This window comes from Diabrotica virgifera, chromosome 5, assembly GCF_917563875.1.
Source record: "Diabrotica virgifera virgifera chromosome 5, PGI_DIABVI_V3a".
In the NCBI taxonomy this organism is placed as follows: Eukaryota; Metazoa; Arthropoda; class Insecta; order Coleoptera; family Chrysomelidae; genus Diabrotica; species Diabrotica virgifera.
This window is the reverse complement of record NC_065447.1, coordinates 235,237,097-235,261,771: the sequence shown is the minus strand read 5'-3', so window position 1 is coordinate 235,261,771 and position 24,675 is coordinate 235,237,097. Positions and strand designations below refer to the sequence as shown.

At 32.0% G+C, this 24,675-nt stretch overlaps 1 protein-coding gene across 3 annotated transcripts in view; it reads left to right on the top strand.

Moving 5' to 3' along the window:
* The first annotated feature begins 20,717 nt into the window (after positions 1–20,717).
* LOC114337069 (neuroligin-1-like) overlaps positions 20,718–24,675 on the top strand; it is a 616,817-nt gene continuing 612,859 nt past the window's right edge. Inside the window, exon 1 of one of the 3 annotated variants that reach the window (XM_050650872.1) lies at positions 20,718–20,905. The gene's annotated coding sequence lies outside the window, so the exon portion shown is untranslated. Of the gene's footprint in view, positions 20,906–22,701; positions 22,767–24,576; positions 24,627–24,675 lie in introns of those variants that run through there. The other 2 variants (XM_050650874.1, XM_050650876.1) reach the window with 2 other exon arrangements.

Sequence of the window (24,675 nt, the reverse complement as noted above, 5' to 3'; positions counted from 1 at the left end):
TTTTAGTTTTAACTTACACTGAAAAAAAAGTACGTAAATATAATGAAAAAAACATTGATTCAAAAACGGGGAGCATTAATTTTCGTCAAAAGATCAGTATCATTGGTCCAATGTAAGTAGATACATTAACTAATGCTCAAAAACATTAATTTTTATGAATTAGAACGTTCATTCAATGTACTATCTAATTAAGAATCAATGTATCGGTACATTGAATCAATGTATCGGTACATTAAATCAATGGATCGGTACATTCAATCAATGTATCGGTACATTAATTCTTAACTAGAAAGTACATTGAATGGACGTACTAATTCATAGAAGTTAATGTTTTCGAGCATTAGTAGTTAATGTATCTACTTACATTGGACCAACGATACTGATCTTTGGACGAAAATTAGTGCTCCCCGTTTTTGAATCAATATTTTTTTCATTTTATTTACGTATTTTTTGGTTCAGTGAATGTCATCTTCATGTATATTTGTATACAACATACAAATAGTTAATAAGTAAACAAAATGACGACTTAATATCTACATAAATATTACAAAAAATATAGGTTGAAGCAACGATTTTTTGCCGTTTCTCAAACTAATGTTAAGTATTTATAAGTTTAAAGAAAAAAAAAAACATTATATTTTTGATTAACACAAACAGCTTTTTATAATGTAATTTGGAAGAAAACTAAATAACTAAATATAACAGAAATTGATTATTCTTATAACATATATAAAAATATATATAATATATTTATATTATATAAAAAAATGTATACCTGATATCGTGAAAACAAATACATCTACGATAACATCTCCATAAATACAACATCTCTCTGGGATTAATTATCACCACCCATACAAAAAACAAATGGTTGAATGGCATTTTTCTTTGATTTCAAAAATCGAATATGATCTTCGACTTCTTGCTGGGTATTCCCGATGTAAGAATGATTACTGGAAATCTCTGATGGTATATTTTATTATATATTTGGTTGTCCATTAAGATCTTTTTTTAAACATTTTAATAGTTCGTACAAAATATCGATGTAGAACCCAAAGAAGAACTGCATGTTAGCCATCTACAATTTATATTAATAAATAATTATTATAAAAAAATAAGTCTAAATAGTGAACATAGTTGTATTTTTGGGTATCATTTTTTCTTATAGAAATATTTTGATTTATTAATTTTATTTTAATTAATTTATTTTTACTTTGATATATACTACCGACTGCAAGAGTTAATCATATTTTTCAATTATTTACGGTTTAATCACCTAAAAATTTAATTTACTAATCTTTTATAAGATTATACCATTTAGAAATATTTTCAAATAGTTCCTATTTTCTTTTACCTATGTGTCGAATTAGCTTTTGAAAAAATTTACAGAGAACAAAAATTAATTAATACTAGATATGCAGGATTGAATAATGAAATATCCTTGATATGACTTTCACACCAAAGAAAGGAGATAATTCTTCCGAAATTGCTGTCCCATCCATCAATAAGTCCATTTCCATTTCCAAATGCCACTCCAAAGTCCATATCAATCTGCAAAAGTGGAAATAGAAGTACAGTGGAACCTCGATAACTCAGATTAATCGGGACCGCGGCCGATCCGGGTTAGCCGGAGAGCACGGTAAAAATTAATAAAATACGGTTTACTTATAGATAAAGTCCGTTATAATTAAAATAACATGAAATATATATGCACAGTACACATCTAACTTACCTATAGTTGTATAGAGTATAGTATAGATAGAGTATTGTTCATTTCTAGGTAAAAAAACTCAGTCAGTTTCGGTTGTGCCAAACGGAATGATGTTATGTTATTTAAGAACACTGGCTCTTTCATTGTTTAAAAGACCATTGTAAGAATTTTTTAAAAGACAGTTGGAAATAAATAAAAGAATAACAGGTGCCTGTTGTTTGCGATAGCCCCAGATAATGAACGTCGCGTCGCTCTGCCGCCGCAGCCGTGTACCATGAGTCATTTTTACTATCGTATAGTTCAAGTTACACAAATACACATTATCTATCAAATATTATATTCTGGTCAAAGCGAAGTTTTATCAATGAAACTCGATATTTTTAAGACATTCTAGAAGAGGCTACAGATAAAATGTTTTAACATAATACATACATTTTTATTATTGAAATGTTTGTTGACTTCCGGGTTATCGAGGGCCGACTTATCAAGGTTCCACTGTACAACTTTTTTTTATAGAAATCCAACAAAATCATTTAAAAATATATGTAAATACATACCTTAGAAAAATCAACCAAATCACTAGTGCCAAACGCCGCTCCTCAGAGTCTGCAGGGTGACTGTCTGCTAGGAGACTGCAACTGTTTTCACGTGATTTTTTTACACCAATAAAAACGCTTATAGAGTTTTAAGAAATGTATCGGTTTATGTAACGAAACACTCAAGGTAGAAGGGCCATATCTCAACTAAATAGTATTATTTGGGATCAACATATATCCAAAAAAAATAAACATCGAATATACAACACTATTATAAAGAGCATAGTAATGTATGGAAGTGACGTGGGGCAGTTAAAGACAACTACTGAAAGAACACTACAAGCCACGGAGATGGACTACTGGAGACGTGCCGCAGGAAAATCAAAACTCGAAAGAATTAATAACGAACGTATACGAGAGATTATGGGAGTCACACATACGATTGTCGAAGATATAAGAGTACAACAACTAAAGTGGTATGGACATGTGCAGAGAATGCCAGAACACCGTCTGCCAAAACAGATTCTAGAGTGGTCACCACATGGAAAGAGAAAAAGAGGCCGACCCAGAAAGAGCTGGAGAGAAGGAATACACAGAGAGATCCGAGAGAGAGGTTTAGACGAAGACCTTTGGGAAGATAGAGATGCATGGAGATTGGGCATCGGAAGACGTCGGAGGACGTTTTAAACCGATTATGTATATATGTATATCGGTTTATGTACAAGATAATTGCTACAATGTATTGATCATTGATTCAGGTATATTACATTAATACAATGATTGCGTTACATCAAAACAATGTATCGAGTTATTAATTAAAGTCGAAAATGTTAATTTAATGTTACGAAAACATTAATTCAATAAACGAGTTCGTAATTTAAAGAACACTGTACATTAGTGCAATGTTTTATATTCATTAATTTAACCGCATAATCCTGATGTATAGTTTCATATATACAATGAACAAATTATTAGTATTATGAAAAAAGTCATTGGATAGATAAAACGATTCATTGGATTAATGATTCTATTTATTATTTTTTAATGAATAGAATTACATTATAATAATGAATGTGGTCATTACTTAATGACTAGGTGTTCATAGTATTAACGAAATTTTCATTGAATCAATGTAAAAAGTCAATGATTGGCGTTCATTGGTACTATGTACAATATTTTTTTCAGTGTACAACAATCAAATCTTTCTTTTTACTAAAACTGGCAAAGTTTGAACTTGAACTCCACATTTAAGAAATGTTGAATAGTAAAAATTTATTTCATTCCTTAATATAACTTAATATTCTAACAGTAGAAGAGCACATTTTAATAGTAGAGGAACCTGTATTAACCTTCCTACGGCATATAACTCCTGCTTCCGGAACAGGCGAAGCTATAAAATATAGGGTAATGGAGCATTTTCAAGGTGACAATCCATTGAACATTTCCAATATAACAGCTGCCGGATGTGATGGAACTGCCACTAACACCGGTGTTAAGAATGGTGTAATAGCTTTGATAGAAAAAAAACCTAAATACGCCGCTGAAGTGGCTGATTTGTTTGTCCTATACCAATGAATTGCTTTTGCGTCATTTGTTTTGCATATTGGATGGAAAAACTAAAGGCCCTAATGAATTTGTTGGGCATTTAGGGAAACAACTTGAAATCTGTAACCAGCTTCCTGTGGTTAATTTCGCTCCCATACAAAACAACCTCCCTATTCTAGATATTAAGGATGATCTAATCACAGATCAAAAATATTTACTAGAAATAATAAGTAATCTCCAGTGGTGTATGTCGTTCTGATCTTTCTTTAACCTTCCGATGACCAAACTTTTTTGTTACACGGATGACCAAGGGGGGGAATGACCCCAGGTCAAAAATGTCAAAAATGACAATTAACAAAAAAATGAAGTTTTTTAATTTTTTTGCATGGACTTTATGTCCTTCAGCCACTCACAACATGAGTATTAGTGTCATATGTAGTGTGTATGTTGAGTAAGTGTCTTGTCACTTTGCAAAGTAGACGTCATTAGCGTAGAACTACTTGTAATTACACATAATAGACGGTATTTTACTAAACATCAACTTCAGAATATATTTTTTATTCGTAAAATATAGGAAATTTTTTTTATTTCAAAATATGAGGATATCTAGAATGATATTAAAGTCAAATAAAAAAATAATGAGTTAAAAATTGAAAAAACATACTTTTAAATTTATTAAAGAAAAACATACGCTGCGTTCACAATTTCCCCCGCTTGGTCATCCGAAGGTCAAAAACTCATGGGAAATTAAATCATTCACGATGGCTTACGTTGGCCAATCGCCTTCTTCGGATATATCTTGCAACAGAGAATCCTTCAAATAATCTGAAAACTTTAACTATGTATTTGATAAAGGTGTATGTCATAGTCTGGTTTCATATTAAACTGAAACCATTTTGTGTAAATGGATCAAAACATCTATGGAGACTCATCAAATTTTAGCGTTATCTTTTTTTGTAAGGAACATCTCCAAATAATTGATCCAGTAATTCAAAGGAATGGTTACTTCTCTCACCCAGAAAGTGTCCGTTATGTGACAAGAAAACACAAAAGAGCTAGGTCTGGATTTAACTGGAATTAACTGGAGGGAAAAAGAAATTACTGACCCTCCTATGACAAAACATATAACTGACGATGACTTAAAAAGGTATATAAGTGCAACAAGAGACCCTAGTTGTCAGGTGCAGTGTGTGGATTTTCCGTGTTTTCCCTGTCATACACAGCCAGTGAAAAGAGTAATAAAGCTCGTGACTGAGTCATCTCTTAGTGTCTGTGATCTTGAATGAAAAATTGCTTTGTTAGAACAAAGATTGCTTCCCAAAAGATGATATCCAAGTTTGAGATAAAAAAACAATTTGTTTAAGTATCAAGATGAATATTGTAACTAAAGAAATCTTATAGAAATGTGTACAAATAACAATGATAGCAATGGTAACTGTTATTAGAAACAATATTTGACTAAGAAATGTTAGCTATGGCACCAGGTTAAATATATAAAATATTTGAAACTTTCTGTATTTTTTGTTAAAAACCTGTCCTTTCAAAGCTCTTGCGGATCTCAAGATGTAAGCCTAGAACAAAACTATTTTGTAGTTTTATTGTAGACATAATAAAGAAACTTTCGAGTGCTATTAAAAAGTTATTTGAAAAAAATTTTTTTCCTATCCTTTCGTTCCACCCTATTGAACAACACCGTGTAGAACCCTCCTCCCTTATTGAGTAAGAACATGTGGTAAAAGTATTCGAGTGATTTTCATGTTACTAAAAAAATCAGAAGATCGTTTTAACCTGTTTAAACTCTAATAAATCTTTTTAAAAAGGAATTTTCGGTATTCTCAGATTTGAATGGCACAGTCAGTAGGATGGCCAAACGGATTTAAAGAATGTAAATTATGGTTCGTTTCAACGATTTCTTAACTCGGATGTGTTATATTCTTGTAGATTAATTGAGTAGCCGTGCATAATAGGAGTCGTGTTAAGTATAGACTTTTAAAATTTTGCAGCTGCAAAAACTGCCAATTATTCTTGAAACAAAAAAATTAAAGTATTTAAATATATTAAAAAGTAAGGATACGCTGCGAGTACCAAAGAAGACCGCCGAAAAGAATTAAGTAAACAGAAAACTTTTAATACAATTTGTGAATTTATGTAAAAGAAAGTAACGATTGAAAGTTTGAAAAACCGACTGTTACAAGATGTTCCCCAAAACTTTGTTTTCACGTCATTGACCAGATGTATAACCATAATTATACGGTTCTGATCTTACGTCGCTATTTAATCTTTCAAAGAACAGAGGGTGTAGAAAAATTGAAAACTGATGAAAATGTGTTTTTTATTACTCTTGTGGCAGAAAAGTGACAGTAACCAAAATTTGGGCTTTTTAAGGAAACTAAAAATAAGCTCGTGTAAGGGAAAAAATATGGCTTTGAGCTTTTTAGAATACAAATGTGTGAAACAAACGATATATACAGGGTGGGGCATTTGTGCGAGGAAAAAAAATTAAAGTAAAGGTTGCAGCATAGATAGGACCATACTATGAAAATATTTGTATGTATGTATGTATGTATACATGACATGTATGCATGTATGTATACATTGTATAGTGTTAATCTCTGATTCTCATCTCTCTGACTTTTCCATCACTACATCTCTCCATTTCTTTCTATTCTTTTTGTCCTTAGGTACTCTGCAACCAATATTCTTGACTTGTCTATTACCTTGCATTCTTTCTAGAGGTCCGAGTCTGTGTGTTTCACTACTTTTGTTATTGGAGGGTTAGTATACAATTGGTACATTCTACATTAGTTCGTCTTCTCCATTCTCCCTCTATTACTTTTCCACCAAATATTCTGTGAAATATATTTCTTTCCCATGCTTTGAATCTATTCTGAATGGTTTTGTTGGCCATGTTGACCATATAGCCAAAGCCAATGGCCATATTGACATGTTGGAACAAACTTATCTTTTTAATGTAATTCCCTCTATGTTTTTGATATTTTTGGACTCTTATCTATATTCTAGCTTATGCAATATAGGTACGGCTTTGTAATGTTGTATCAGGTACTTTAGAAGGTAATAGCGAAATATTTAATTTTTTAATACAGGATTGGTCAAAACTTGGAATCAGTTTTCTTAAATGAATCACCCTTTCTTTTAGTACTGTAATGAAATATTATTTTAGTGTGCTTTTTATTTTTTTAACATTCCCTTTACCTAATTGCTTTAATTTGTGAGTTATTGGTGACTCTGAGCCAAAAATTAATTGCAACAACTAGTACGTAAAATTTTCATTTTATAGGTTGGCAACGAAAATATTGAATCAAAAATAATTCTTGGCAAAGAATAAATACATAATAATCAAGATGGATTCTTAACTTTTAATATTGGATAAGATATCAAAATACCTAAGTAGTTAAGATTGTTATTACGTAATATTTTTCGAATTTGGTAATCTTTGGAAGTATACTATTAACAATATCGTGTTATATAAATATGTTTGGCATTGTTTGGTAATGGAGTAATGGAGAAATAGATGGAGGTGCATGTAGTAGAATTAGGGCTCGATGGATGAAGTGGAAAGGAGCGAGTGGTGTTCTGTGTGACAGGAGAATTCCAATGAAATTGAAGGAAAAATTCTATAAAACAGCCATAAGGCCGGCTATTATGTACAGAACTGAATGTTGGGCAGTGAAAAAGAAAGAGGAACAACGAATATATGTGGCGGAAATGAGAATGCTTAGATGGATGAGTGGAGTGACAAAAAAGGATAAAATTAAAAATGAGTATATTAGGGGAAGTCTAGGTGTGGCACCAATTGATGCCAAAATGAGAGAGCATAGGTTGAGATGGTTTGGTCATGTTCAACGTCGAGACGTTAATCACCTAATACGAAGAATTGCTGAAGTGCAGATTCTTGGAAGGAGTAGGAGAGGAAGACCAAAGAAGACGTGGGGAGAGACGATTAGTCAGGACATGTTGGTAAAGGGGATTAATATTGATATGACCCAAGATAGAATTGTGTGGAGAAATGCAATTAGGGAAGCCGATCCCGCATAGGGATAAGGCAAAGAGAATGATGATGATATGTTTGGCATTGTTTGTGAACAGAATTTCTATGATTAATTGGAAACTAAATATAGTGTGGTTAGTTTCACGGTTCACTACATTATATGGTCAGGTATTTATTACTATATTGTGTCTCATTATGCTTTGCCGAAAACTTATCTTTGCATTCGGTTTTTGTGATTGCTAAAGCAAACATATTTATTGAATTAATATTTTAATAAAAACATAATATGCATAGAAGAAAATTAAAATTTAAAATTTGCTGTCTTTACAATTTTTGTAAATGTATAAATTTAATTATTAATATTTAAATAAATATCATCATTTAAAATTGTTCCAGTAATTTGGGTTAATCTTCTTCAAAGTCTACCTTCTGTCACAAGTTAGATATCATCCGGGATATTATTGTTTTTTCCACTGCTGTTTTATATACCATTCCACAAAGTGCATTGGGTTATATGTAGGTAAGTATTGAAGTTTGCTTATTTACTCCTTCCTATTCTCTTCTTGTTCTTTGGTCCTTGTAGTAGTACCTACGTGGTGACCTTCTAGATATTGTTAGATTGCTGTTTTCATCGGCTACGATCCTATTCTAGATGGACGACTTCATGTAAGTTTCCAACTTCAGTCTTTATCGTGTCTGCCATGTGATCGTGTTGGAAATACATATTCCTCGTAGTTTTCCTCCTTCTACTGCCATTGTTCCACAGTCTTCGTTCTTGTGGCCCTGTGGTCAATATAATTTAGATATGATCGGTTTGCTTCTTTTAAGAAGATGTTTTTTATATGGAGCTCTTCCAGAATTAACAGGTTGGTTCTGTGTTTTGTCCAGGACACTCGTAAAATTCTTCTGTAGAACAACATTTCGAAGACTTCGATCTTACTTTTATCAACTTTTTTGTTGAAAATATGGGAAAAATAAGGGTCCTAACTAACCTGAGCTTAGTATTCATTGTTATATATATATATATATTGTTTAAATACTGGCATATGTTTAAAAATATTAATCTTTTATTCGACAAGTTAAAATATATGAACAAAGAAAGTTTTTGCTAAAAAAATATTATTTCAAAGGACAGAGTATGTGTTGTTATTTTCCAATAAAGAAATTTATTTATTTATATCGAAATGTACTAAAAATTAAAATTTATCAATCATTATCAAAGGTCATTGGAATGACCAATCAGAGCAAACCTATCTGCTGCCCTGCGCGTAGCACCAAAAATTAAGGTTTATTTAAAAAAATTCCTGACGCCGTGTTGGTTAACCGATTTTAATTTTGCAAATCACAAATGAAAAGTACAGTACTCTTCTATGTGGGAAAAAACTTTCAACTTCCTGTCTACTTTATTTTCAGTCCTGCAACATTTAGAAAAAAATGCGTTTTTTGCGAAAGCTGGATTGCAAAATTTATTTTGCAAAATCTATTAAACCGATCTTAATGACATTTACAGTATTGTTTTAGTATGTCATATAGTATTTCTGGGTGATACAGAAAGGTCCTAGGTGTAACATAAATGGTTGAAAAACGTAAAATGCGAATATTTGTTTTTTTTATGGTTTTTTTTCGCAACTATTGCTATTTTACAACGAGGGTGAAAATTTTTAAAATTTTTTAACTAATCCTATATTGTAGGAAATTTAATTACTTACGCAACTTTTATGTCAGTGCAACTTTTTTGGAAATGAATACTTTTAAAGTTATAATCAAAAAACGAAGAAAAAAATCGAATTTTCCTTCATTTTTTGATATTTTGATTATTTAAACAATGTTCCGGACCTTTTTGAGTGGGAGGAGAACTCAAATATTATTATATAAGTTGTTTTCAAGAAATTTCTGCAAAAAAATATGAGTCACCTCTCAACATCAAAATGTACTAATATTTTTACTGATGCACCTGGTCTATATACCTATACATAATTATTCCACAAAATAATCAATAATTTATTTTTACTACAAACAAATTTTTAGTGATACCTATCAGATCAGGTCTCTAACCTTGTTTTAGTTGCTTTATCTACGCTAAAAAATAACTTTATCCTTTGTTTTAGTTAATTCCGGATGTAGAGTGAGGATTAATACTTTTGTTATCCTTATTAAAACACCAACACACTGTACTTATAAAATACTGTGGACAGAGTAAGCTTACACCAAATCGTCTGCCTTGAAATATTACATAAATTTTGCGAAGATTAGAAAATAGTGGTTACTTTATTATTGTTAGAACCGATTAAAATTAGCCGTTTAAAACGTAAATTATGTTTGCTATAGCAATTTACCGGAAGTGGGTCATTTTTTTGCGTACCGTACTGCGACGAGATATAAATTTAAGCCAAGTTACAGTTGTACACCGACATCATCCCACAAATTTAAATCTAGATGTAAACTGCTCGTCAATAGTTAGGGATATTAGCACAAAATGCTTAAAAAACAAACAAATAATAAAAATCCTTTATTATAAAATAAATTAAGGTAACTCCATCTCTTTTGTAGCAAGAATCTTTTTCTTCTTCTTCTTCTTCAGTCTGTTTGCATCCACGCCTGGACAAAGACCTCCCCATGACTTCTCCACTCTTCTCTGTTTTGTGCTATTTGGTGCTAGTTTCTTCCCATTTTTGCTTTAATGTCGTCTAGCCATCCTTTTGTGGTCTACCGACTGTGCTGGCGTGTTCTCTAGTGTACAATGTTTCTCGTTGACCTTTCGATGTTTTGTCGTGCCACGTGTCCTCCCAGTTCCATTTCATTTGTGCAATTCCTCCGATTACATCTTTCATCTTCGTCCTTCTTCGCACTTTCTTATTTCGTATATCTTCCCTCAGAGATACTCCTACCATAGATCGTTCGACCGCCCTCTGTGACGTTCTCAGTCTATTGGCTGATAACTCTGTAAGTATCATGGTCTCCATTCCATATGTCATAACTGGTAGAACACAACTGTTGAATACACTATTCCTTAGATTTATTAGTATCTTTTTGTTCTTCAACATATCAATGATCTTTCTACTATGCACAAGCCATTCGGTTTCTTCTCGTTATCTTTGCCGTTTGGTCCTCTTTGCCTAGTTTTGTTACATAAAATAAAGATCGCGAGATGATACTGAATAAATAAAATCAATATTAATATATTCGACAATATATAATACAAAATTCAGTTAATCTCTCTATCTCATCTCAGGGATTTATTATGGGTTAGTAGAAGGTGACCCGGTTATTTCTGAGCATTAAAACAACCTATAACTACAAATATTCATTAAACGTAAGTGAAAAACATAAAATGAAACAAAATAGGGGGAATTGTATCAGAATATTAGGTACTATTAACTATAAAATATAAGGTACTGTTGAGATTTAGAAGACTTAGAAGATTTTAGGGGATTTAGAAGAAGGACTTAGGTCTGAACAAAGTAGTAGATATAGACACAGTATAGGATAGATGGTATATATAAGAATAGAGGTTATGTTGCCATTGGTACCGACTTATCTCTGTTCTTGCTTACGGTTTCGGGGTGGGTGTTCCAGTTGCGATGACTCTGGTTAAATTAACTAGGTCCTAGATATTAGTTGGTGGTATTGGGTGTTAGGACAGCCACGAGTCCCAAGTTGTGTCCTCAGGAAATTGGCCTACGAAGGAGAGAAAATACACTGTCAGTACGGACTATACGAGACAGTAGAAACACTAGAGGCTATAAGCCTAGTAATAGCTTTAGAGCTATTACCTGTGGTGGTATGTGGCCAACAGATACGGGTTGTTACCAGGACCTTACCTTACTCGATTGATGAAAGACAGCCTAGGAAAGACACAGGGCATTAGTCCAAGCCTGCCGCAACGACCAAAACTATTGATTATAGTATAAACTTCTAAAATACTCACGTGTCCCAAGCTAAGGTTATGTCACAGTAACTAATTAAAACTTTTCATCAGCTTACAAAATATTACTGGCTTTAAATCCGTTACTGGCATAAGCGCTTCAAATAACGATGAGTTTTCATAAACTCAGCTGAATTATCGCTGATGAATCGGATTTGCAAAGTTCTCCACTTTACAATGGCCGATGTCGTCAAGCGCCAATCAAAGAGACCGGATATCAACCGCCTTTCCTTAATATCATTCGAGTCCATGACTCAAAACGAACATCTGCGCACGGAACCACGGTTGATTTAGTTATGTGACAAGAACCTATACAAGGGTTGTGAGTCAGAAAAAGATAGCGGTACACACATTTCTACGTTCTCAGACATTCCTAAAACATCTCAACAGACCCATTTCGCGAACGAACCAACTATTTTATAGGAACTACCATAGGCGTAACCAGGGGGTTCTTAAGTTTTTAAATATCTCTCAATTAAATATATATAAAAGAATTGTGAAGGTTTAAAGAAAACCGTAACAGTTTGATTGTGTGACCTACGTATATGATATACTCCTCGACACTTTCGATCTCACTTCCATCTAAGTCGATTGAGGTATCTTGATTTTTCAACACTTTTGTTTTATTTAAGTTCATTTTTAAACCGACTTTTCAGATTATTATTTAAGCTCCTTTAGCATATAGATTAAAAAGATTCTGTATTGTTGCTTATGAGTACTATGTCATCGGCCATTCTTAGATAACTTAAAAATCTGCCATCAATTTTAATTTCACGTTTTTCCCAATTTAATTTCTTGAAAGAATCTTCTAATGCAAATAATTTTGGAGAGATCGTGTCTCCCTGTCGAACTCCTCTCTCAGTTCTTATTTTGCTTGTTGTTAGACCTTCTGATATATTTATTTGCATAGTTACATTGTCGAATATGTATTTGAGGAATATTTTATATCTATAATCAATCCTTGCGTTATCCATTCCTTGTAATACGCCCCAGAGTACTATGGAATCGAATGCCTTTTAATCCCGCTTATTGAACAGGCTGGTAACCATTGAATCTATTTGATAGTCTGTAATTATTTTGATAGATAAGCATTTTGTACGGATGTACTAATAGGCTTATTGCTCTGTAATTTTCGAGTTTTTGTTTGTCTCCTTTCTTGTGTAATAAAAGCATCTGCGCATTTTTCCAAGAAGTTGGAGTGGCACTTCCTTATAGACACTTTTGTTCATTAAGGTATTAACTACTTCCAAAATTATTTGACCATCAGCTGTAATTATCTCCAGGAGTTTTTCTATTTTCATCTGTTTTAAGGCAATTAGAACTTCCTAGTTAGTAACTGGTAGTGTTTCACATCCTACATTTAGTATTCTTCGTTCCACATCCTAGGTTTCAGGTTTTGCTAAACTGATCAAAATGTAGGTATTCTTTTTCTTATGAGCAGCTTTCAGTGCGTCACAATTTTTCGATTTCTTTCTAAATTAAATTGTATGTGACAGAAAAAAAGGCACGTCTGTGATTAGAGACATTTGTAACATTTATTCTAGTTGTCGATAGATGGCGCTATAATCGAAAAAAAAATTATTTATGAATTATATGTATAATATATCTACGAATATAATCTGTACAATTTATTAGACTATGTAACGCGGTCGTCCCGTTGCCGCTCCAGGTAACTAAATCAGTCAAAGAAAAAAGTTCGTTTTTTAAGACATTTTTATTTGGAATCAAGACATACAAAAGATAAGATAATTAGCCTTAATTACTCGTTAATTTCGTTAATAAAATATATTTATATTCTACGCATCGAGCTTTCTGTTGATGTGACGATATTGACCTGAATTTCCTCAAGCTGGCTGTATACCATTAATTACAAGAATTTGAAGAAGAATCTTCTACATAAAAGGTATATTTATTAAAAAAAACCTAAAAAAGGGCTACAAATACAACAGAACGTTTTCTGAGCATCATCAGTGTTCTTGCAAGCTTTACATGCTAAGCCACTAAAAATACATTAGTTAAAACCGTTTAAATGTCGACTACATATCTTCCATTAGAATGTTAAATGTTAAAACCAAATGATAGATGAAATCTCTAGGAATCTACCCTAAGGCAATATATTATGACCTTCCACGAAGCAAGTGAGTTTGAGCAAAATTCTATTTAACGTTTTTAACCGATGTATTTTTGGTGGATTGGCATGTAAAGCTTGCAAGAACACTGATGATGCTTTCTTTAGAGCAAAAACATTATGTTGTACTTGTAGCCCTTTTTTAGGGTTTTTTAAATAAATATACCTTTTATGCACAAGGCTTTTAATTCAAACTTTTTAAAACCAATATCCTTAACTTTTGACGAGCAGTTTATTAAAAATAAACTCGGATAAATTAAAAATAAAAGCTTCGTATCATTTAAATGCTTAAAATTGTAGATTATTGTACAATTTCCATATTTGTTGTCACGATTAATCCATATTTCAAATAAACAATCCATTCTGATATTGATGCTGTCGTTTATTTATATAGGATAAAGCGGGTAAAAAAACATCAGCACTAACTCTGATTGCGCCAATTCGGTAGGATATATAATATGTAGGGTGAGGCAAATAAAGGGCCTATTAGAAATATCTCGAGTACTGAAGGCAACAGAATCATGAAAATTGGAATAAAGGGGTTTTGAAGGATGATCTATTAAATGAAAATATTTTCATCTCTTTGCAACTTCCGGTTATACCGGAAGTTGCTTATAACTTCGTTTTTTTAAATTGGACACCCTGTATATTTTTACATTTTTGGATTCTCTTCGATGTCTTTTTTCTTAAAATATTAGGTTTTGTAATATTATACAGGGTATTTTAAAAGATAATTACGTTTTTTTATTAATTTCGTAGCAAAATTAACACCCTGTAGAATTGTAGTAGTTTGGCATCTAAAACTCTACTTACGTTTAAATGATTTTTAATATACTCTACTATTGTTAAGAATCATTAGTATAGCTAAATTTTTAATTTTAGTATACAGGGTTGGTCGAAACCATTTTGCTTTAAAACCAAATTTTTTCAAAAATAAGCACTTTGAATCGATGAAATTTCCAGATAATATAAACACAATATATATAAAGTAACTTGTGAAGCGGTAATCTTCCTGATTTTTTTTTGCCAAAACAAAAGGAACTAACTTTATTTTGAGCGTAACTTGCTTACATTTGATGCTAGAAACTTTTTTTTATAAAAACAGAAATAAGGATTTTTTTAAACACTTAAATAAGTTGTAATGTGTTTTCCCCGAGAATGCTTCATTATTTGGATATTTCACATTGAATTATTCTGTTTGGAATTTTTCGAATATGAACCTATCCTTCATTAGCTATAACTCTGCTTTTGCTAGGTACAGAGACCTAATATATGCACCGTTTTTTTCACTTTTTGATAGGCTATAATTTTGCTAAGAATATTTTTTCGACAAAATGCTTACGTTTTGAGTTATTTGCGAAAAACCGTCTAAAACATGGTTATTTTGTTGAAAACTGAACATATTCACTTGCAAATAACTCGAAAAGTATTTATTTGGTGAAAAAACTCTATAGAGTCAGTTTATCCATTTCGGGACTTATCTTGGACATATATTTTTTCACCCCGAGATAGGGTGAAACTCACCCCCAGGGTAAAAGCACTCATCGGCAACATATGTCTTTTTTTCTTTGGCATGTTAGCTATGCGTATGCCAAATTTCATGCCAATCCAAGCGGTTCTTTAAAATTTACAGCAAAAACCGTGGAAGAATGTACTATATTGTACACTGTATTCAACAAGTTTATTATAATGCCTAAGATTTCATCATTTATTCTTTTTAAGCTTTCTACAACATATCCCTGGATACACAAATGACTCATTTGAGATGTTATGTTTTCTTTATATTATTGTCCGGAGCGGAGGCGTGGACGCTTACAGACGGATTGAAAAACTTGAAGCATTTAAAACGTGGCTTTATAGAAGAGTGCTGAGAATATCATGGACAGCAAGGATCACGAACAAGGAAGTTCTACGAAGAATGAAGAAGGAACCGGGGATTGTGTTTACCATCAAACGCATAAAATTGCAGTATCTTCGACACGTTATGAGAAATTAGCACCGTTACTCCCTGTTGCAGATCATATTGCAACGTAAAATCAAAGGTAAGCGAGGATCCGATAAAAAGAGAATATCATGGCTGCGTAATTTGAGAAAATCGTTTAAGAAAACCTCAACAAAACTGTTTCGAGCCGTAGTGAGCAAGGTTGTGATTTTTGTAATTGCCGATATTTTTTCAACCTCCAAAACAGATAGGAACCAGAAGAAGAAGACTTGGATTTGCTCTGGACCTAGTTCTTTAACATTTTTGCTGTTTTTTAATGTCATGATTGAAAACCTCAAACAATTTTGCCAACCACACAAATGCTGTGGCTTATAAGATCTAGGCCAACTATGTCAATTTTTCAAGAAATCTACGTTATTCAATGTTTTTACAACATTTGTGTGGAGTGGAAATCGAAACATTTACATTAGATAATTAAAAATGTAATTTCCATTGCACCAATAATTGTGGTTCAATCATATACAGAGTTGGGATAAAGTATGGAACCAAGCAATTATCTTTGAAACGAAAAGAACAATATTTATGAAACTTTGCATGCATGTTTTTTTTACTACTGCACTTCCGGTTTCACCGGAAATACCCTTAACTTATTTACTTTAAATGGGACACCCTGTATATTTTTGCAGATTTTAAAAGAACTTGTTATTTTTAATTCATACATACCAAGCTTGGAAGAAAAAATATTAAAACAAGAAATAAATCTCTTTACAGTTAAAATAATAGGTTAATTTATTTACGTTAGACCAATAATATTAAAAATAAACAAAATAATTTCAAATGTTGAAAATGTTTACTGTTCACCTACTGACAACGTGCAAGCCTATAAATAAATCCGTGAGTCACTTTTTGCAAGACTTCTCCATGTATTAGTTCACAGTCATCAATTATTCTTTGGCTCAAATCCTGCAAGCATCTTGGTCGCCTAAAGTAAACACGTGATTTTAGATAACCCCAAAGAAAAAAAATCTAACGGGTTGAGGTCCGGAGAACGAGCGGGCCACTCTATGAATCCTCTACGTCCAATCAATCGATTTGGAAAATTCACTTCCAAAAAATGAAAATTCACCATAACCGATTATCATTAATATTTCAGTACGATTTTTGTCACTTAAATGAACCATTTTTAATACAACTTATTTCTGTCAATTAGTTCAGTAACAGTTTTACTTACTATACTAAATTCAAATAAATCATACAGTGCATGTAAACAACAATTTTAGTCTACAGTACAGATGGTACTTGCTTTTCTACCAAATTTGGTATGTTTGAATTAAAAATAACAAGTTCTTTTAAAATCCGCAAAAATATACAGGGTGTCCCATTTAAATTAAATAAGTTAAGGGTATTTCCGGTGAAACCGGAAGTGGAGTAGTAACAAAAATATGGCAACAGATGCCTTTTACGTCACTGTACTTGCGTGCAAAGTTTCATAAGTATTGTTCTTTTCGTTTCAAAGATACTTGCTTGGTTTCATACTTTATCCCAACCCAGTATACATAATAGCTTAATAAAATAAAAAAAAATCAAAATGTAATTCCGTACCTACAAGTTGAAATAAATTTTATATCAGAGTTTATGTGAACACAAAAGATATTTTCAAAAAAGTATACAAATCATATGAGGGGATCATTGTTTAAATAATTAAAAGGAGGTCATTTTTGCACAATATTTACTGCTTTAACTGTTGAGGTAATTTCCATTTTAATGGAGGTCTTTAGGATTTTTTTCTAGAAAGCTGAAGGATAAATCTTTCACCAAAGACTTACTAAATTAAATTTTACCCTGTATTTATTTAAATAGTTATATATAAAATTTAAAAATCAAATTTGCAAAAAAATATTATTTGCGTTTTAAATATGCCCTATAAATTTTACCAGTATTAGGCAAAAACACATTTTTTGTTAAAAAATATTAAATAATTTATGAGATATTTAATTTATTTATTAAATGTTGCCATATTTTCAATTGCATACACGCGGTTGTTACCAAAAAAATATTAATCTGAGTAAAACCTCATTACTTTTATTATTATGTATGTTTTCGACAAATTTATTGTTATGATCTGCTTTCTTATTACTTTGATATTAATTATTATTCACTTGATCAATTATTTAATTAACGCAAATCATACATAAAAATTAAGAAAGAATCTCAGGGTGGCCTTTTATAATATAAAAAAATGTCTAAATTATCTTATGTTATACTTATCTTCTCTCGTGGTTTCAGTATCTCTTAGTTGATCCTTATCGGGATAAAATAGGAAAAGGAAATAAATAGAGAAATCATAAATAAAAACATACACTTACCTTTATTATCAAAAGCAATTTTCTGTAAATTTATCAATTAAATTCTGTGGGCATAACTGTCCAAAACAAACTTTTACAATATAAATTAATCTAATTCAAACCAATATTTATCGCTTTGTTCTTGATACCATTAATAAACCCAGCTAAACAAACAAATTTGGTATTCGCAAAATTACTTATATTTCCTATTAAATTTTTGAAATGTTGGAATCTTAAATTCATATGCTTTTACGTAAAAAAATTAACTTCTGATTATAAAAAAAATCTATCACATAGGTTATTGACTGACCTTTTTGATTCACACACAATGATGTCTCCTCTTGACCCAAACAGCTCCTCCTTGTTGATTATGTTAGGCTACCAATCAAAGCCCTCTCCGTTCTCAGCAAACAATCCAGCAGGATACCAGCAACTATTTCTCCAAAACACAAGCCAGACTTCCTTTGACCAGGACTCGTTCAATAAACTCCAAATCTCTCTCATCTCTTTCTCTCAACAATAATATCCTGAGACCCAAGTATCTTTTTTACTTGGTGTCACAAATAATTTTATTAACGATAATTCTTGTAACTTACTCTCTTGGACTTTACAGAATCAAAGAGGTATTTCTTCTCGATTTGATTTGTCTCTCGTTCCACTTTTCAGCTACTCTCACTTATCAAACACAACCACTAGTACTTGCTTCTGAACTACTCACGAAAACTTTTGACTGCTCCTCTCGGCTGCCGGTAACACAATACCATGATCTTTTTTTTCCAAACTGTCTCAACATTCCAAACAAAACTTTCCCCATTCCAAATTTACAAGCCAATCAGAAACATTTCTCTCTCCCCATTCTTTTTTTCATTCGAAAACCCACTCATACTTTAAAAATTATTCCTACTATCATACTAATTACTTTCGGGAAATTCTACAAAATTTACTCGAGGTTAAACAAAAGGATTAAAAATTCCAAACTTTCTTTACCTTAATTTTCTAAGAACTAATTACCTATGGCTTCTATCTTTCCCGTAATAAACAATCGGTTTAAAATACTAATCCTAAATAACTTTCACTTCACTTTTATTTACAAAAATGTTTTTTAATAATCTGCATGGAAAAATTCATTAAGGAGAAACCATTTTGCGTTGAAAGCTAACTTCTAATAAATATTTACAAATCAATATACAGGGTGTATCAAATTTATGTGCCCGCGTTATATTAAAAAAATTAAAATTTTTATTCTATCTTTGATTGATAAATTGAAACACAATAGAATTGATAAATTTAAATTTCAATTTAACTCCCCTCTAAAATGGCATTTGAAAATTGTTCTAATTTGTTTATAATTTGTTTTTTTAATAACGTCGCGGGGATTAAACATTTTGAAATGCCGTTCCAATAATCGAGTTCCTGGGAATTTTTCACTAATTAAAAAATTTTTTTGTCGTTTTTTCTTCTTCTTTTTTTCCTTATAGTAAAAGATATAATTTTGCTTATAGAGGGGGTTTCATTAAGAATTTCCAATCTCTGAGTTGTCGATTCTAGACCTCAAAATGTTAAGATTTAACTAAAATCACTTAAATAAAATATGGCTCCTTATTGAGTTACAAGGTGTTTTATTTAAAAATTTAAAAATTATTTGTGCTCATTATTTTAAAACTATTCGACGTATCCTTTTCATACTTGGTAGAAGGTGTAGGTACTATACTATACACCCTGCATAAATTTTTAAATATTTTTTAACAAATGTTTTTTTGCTTAATACTGGTAATATAGCGCAACTTCTCCTATTAAACAAAACAATTTATAATGCTTATTTAAAACGCAAAAAATATTTTTTTGCAAATTTAATTTAGTTAGTCTTAAGTGAAAGACTTGTCCTTCAGCTTTGTAGAAAACTACTCTAAAGACCTTCGTTAAAATGTAAATTATCTCAGCAGTTAAAAAAGTAAATATTGTGCAAAAATTATCCCTTTTTAATTATTTAAACAATGATTCCCTTATATGATTTGGATACTTTCTTGAAAATATCTTTTGTACTCACCTAAATTTTGATATAAAATTTGTTCCAACCTGTACTAATTTACATTTTGATTTACATGTAGTGTAATCATAATTTACTAGACTATAATAAAATACTTAAATTACATATGCCACAAGAAAAACAGTTTCTGAAACTTGTCCATAGTAAAAAAGTTGTTAGTTTGAAGAAATTCAAAGGTTTACTTTTCTACAATTTTTTGTGATACCAAAAATCTTTTTTGTGCTTTTTATAAGTTTTCTAAACACTCTGTATATGACTATATGCCGCATAAATCCTCCGTATAGAGCGATTAGTCCCAAACCGGAAGCGCAGCGGAATAATTTGCCCCACACCACCCTACATGTGTAGTGCTATGATCAAGAGCGGATCCCCATACAAAAAGTGAATACCAACTCTTGAAGGAATCTTGAAAAAAAATGAATATATTCACTGGATCTAAAGCTCTAAATATTATCGATTGAAGCTGTGCGCAAGTCTAAGGATGAGACAGGACGTTGGTTCACGTCCACAGCATCCTGGCATCCTGGACCAGCCCGGGAGACGCGATGCGGCAGTCAGACGTGAGAAACTTGCCTGACGCGTCCTCTACTCCGGTTGTATACGTACGCTTACCTGTCAGGTGTTAACATACTTTTTGGACGGTGTGACATGACGCAAGGTCTGGCGCTCTCGCTTAAGGACGAATTTTGTGGTTAACGGGCTCTCTCGAAAAATCGGGTAAGTGCAATTTTGGCTCAATTCGACGAAGATCATTAAGTTTTATGACACTGCACGAGACCTTTGCAAATTTGCACTTTATAGCGGGGACTTGCGACTTTCTGGTTAGAGATTTTTTTAAATTTACAAAAAACGTAAAGCGACATTTTTTTTATAGAAAAAAATTGAAAAACAAGATTGGTACACTCATTATTATTCAAAAACAAAAAGTTTGAAAAAATACTTCGGTTTTTTTTGCATTTTTGGATTAGATTTACATATCTTTTACTGTTGCTCAAAGAAAAATTAGAGAAGTTTGACATTTATATTTCGATTGACCATTAAATTTTTTTGGTAAATATGAAATTGATGGTTTAAGTTTGTAAATACAGAATTTGAATTGATAGATTTTGTTACTGTTAAAAATTGTTCGTTTTCATTACATTAGGTCGAATCCTGTTTCGAGGAATCCTGATTTGAGGCTTTTTAAAAATCTCTTTGATTAATAGCCTTGTTTGTATTTAATTGGGGTTCGATATGTTAAAGTTCTTGCAACTTTTGGCTATTCTTTCTGTAAACAGGGATGCTGGGACTCTGTGTATGTAGCCGAACCATCCAATTGATTATGTGTTTATATGATTACCACTTACGTGATCCGTTTTTGTTATTAGTTTTTTTTTTCGGAAATATTGTTCTTTTTCGAATAAAATTTTTATAGTTGGTTTAAATTTTCACAATATTTTTTATTAACTGAACTGACAACACCTGTTTTAGTGACAAGACAACGTACTTACATAATTTAGGAAAGGTTTCGTTAAACATTTTGACACACGTTTGACACATGGTTTCGTTTTTCTTCTTCTTCTTCCCGTGCCTTCTCCACCGTGGATGTTGACAGTCATTGATACCTTTTATGTTTAAAGTCGCTGCCCAAAACAATTAAAGTGAATTGCATCCGAACTATAATCTAAGATTTCTCAACAAGAACATTTTTATGCGTTAGATTCCGCGTTTTCCTTGAATCTTGCCCTGCATTATTAACTGTAGGATGCTATATTTCTCACGATGCGCGATGGGTTACATTTCCCAAATATTGAAGTTTCCTCACTTTGACGGTAGACACTATTGCATTGGTTTTGATTAACATATTCGTACATACATAATCCTTCCTCTATCTTTTGATGTATTTTCTCCATTATTTGCTGTTCTTCACCATTTGTATTGCTTCTTGCCAAGATCTACCTTTATTTTGTAATGTCTCTTTTATGTCGCTGTTCCACTCTTGCATTCGTTTGCTTCTTCTGTTTTCCCCTTAGCTATTCACACTCTTTTCACTTGCCTTTTGCAGTACTGTCCATTCGTGTTGTATGCTCGAACCATGCTAATTTTTTCTTCTATATTTTTCTATATTGTCTCTAGTAATGGTGTAATTTTAAGTTTGCTTATCATTTCTTCATTTATGAGTCTGTCTGTCCGTCTTGCCCCTATCGTTCTTCTGAGGTATTTCATTACTGCTGTTTTTATGCTACTTTGGTTTCTTCTGTTAATGATCCATTTTCTGCCCCGTATGCAACGCTAACCTATATACCTATTGTTTGACCTATTTGTCACCTTCGTTTTTCTTGACGTATCTTTGTTGTTTATGAATCCTCTATTAAAGCCTGAAATTGTTTTCCTATATTCTCTAGTCTGCTGTTGAGACGTCCTCGATACTTTCCCTATTTATTGCTGTTTCCAGGTATATGTATTTATGTTGTTTTGCTTTATTTTCTGTTGTTATTTCACCACCTGTATACTTTTTGGACGGTGTGTCATGGCGCAAGGTCTGGCGCTCTCGCTTAAGGACGAATTTTGTGGTTAACGGGCTCTCTCGAAAAATCGGGTAAGTGCAATTTTGGCTCAATTCGACGAAGATCGTTAAGTTTTATGACATTGCACGAGACCTTTGCGCAAATTTGCACTTTATAGCGGAAACTTGCGACTTTCTGGTTAGAGATTTTTTTAAATTTACAAAAACCTAAAGCGACATTTTCTTTAATAGAAAAAATTCAAAAACTAGATAGGTAATCTCATTATTATTCAAAAACAAAAAGTTTAAAAAAAAAACTTTGGTTTTTTGCATTTTTGGATTAAAAAAAAATTTACATATTTTTTACTGCTGCTCAAAGAAAAATAAGAGAATTTTGACATTTATATTTTGATTGACCATTAAATTTTTTTGGTAAATATGAAATTGATGGTTTACGTTAGTAAATACAGAATATGAATTGATAGATTTTGTTACTGTTAAAAATTGTTCGTTTTCATTGCATTAGATTGAATCCTGTTTCGAGGATTACTGATTTGAGGCTTTTTAGAAATCTCTGTACTTAATAGCCTTGTTTGTATTTAATTGGAGTTCGATATGTTGAAGTTCTTGCAACTTTTGGCTGTTCTTTCTGTAAACAGGGTTGATGGGACTCTGTGCGCATTCTGTGTATGTAGCCGAACCATCCAATTGATTATGTGTTTATATGATTATCACTTACGTGATCAGTTTTGGTTATTAGCAAATATTGTTATTTTTCGAATAAAATTTTATAGTTTTAGTTTAAATTTTTACAATACTTTTATTAATTGAACTGACAACACCTGTTTTAGTGACAAGACAACGTACTTACATAATTTAGGAAAGGTTTTGACACATGGTTTCGTTTTTCTTCTTCTTTTTCCCTTGCGTTCTTTACAATGGACGTTGACAGTCATAATTGACATCTTTATCTTTAAAGTCGCTGCCCAAAATAATTGGAGTGAATTGATTCCGAACTATTATCAGAGATTCCTCAACCAGGATTCAATCCTCAATCTGCGTTCGATTCTACGTTTTCCTTAACTCTTGCCCTGCATTATCAACTGTAGGATGCTATACTTTTTACGATAGGTTACATTTCCCAAATATTGAAGTTTTCTCACATTGACAATAGACAATATTGCATTGTTTTTGATAGTTTAACATGTTGATATATACATAACATAGTCGTTCCACGAGCTTTTGATGCATTTTCTCCATTCTTTCCTGTTCTTCGCTTTTTGTATTGCTTCTTGCCAAGATCTGCCCTTATTTTGTAATATCTGTTTTATGTCGCTGTTTCAGTCTTGCATTGTTCTGCTTCTTCTGGTTTTCCCTTTTGGTTTAGCTTCTCACACTCTTTTTACTTGCGATTTACAGTACTGTCCATTCGTGTTGTATGATCGAACCATACTAATTTTTTCTTCTGTATTCTGTTAAGTAATGGTGAAATTTTAAGTTTGCTTCTTATTTCTTCATTTATGAGTCTGTCTCTCCGTCTTGTCCCTATCGTTCTTCTGAGTTATTTCATTACTACTGGTTTTATACTACTTTGGTTCCTTATGTTTGTGATCTATTTTTCTGCTCCGTGTGTCAACGCTAACCTATATATTGTAATATAGGCTAACCTATATTGCCACCTTCATTTTCCTTGATATATCTTTGTTGTTTTTGAATCCTCTATTTAGAGCCTGGAATAGTTTTGCTATATTCTCTAGTCTGCTGTTGAGGCGCCTCCGATACTTTCCCTGTTTATTGCTGTTTCCAGGTACATATTTGTATATGTTGTTTTGCTTTATTTTCTGCTGATTTTTCACCACCTCTATACCTTTTGGACGGTATGACATGACGCAAGGTCTGGCGATCTCGCTTAAGGACGAATTTTGTGGTTAACGGGCTCTCTCGAAAAATCGGGTAAGTGCAATTTTGGCTCAATTCGACGAAGATCATTAAGTTTTATGAC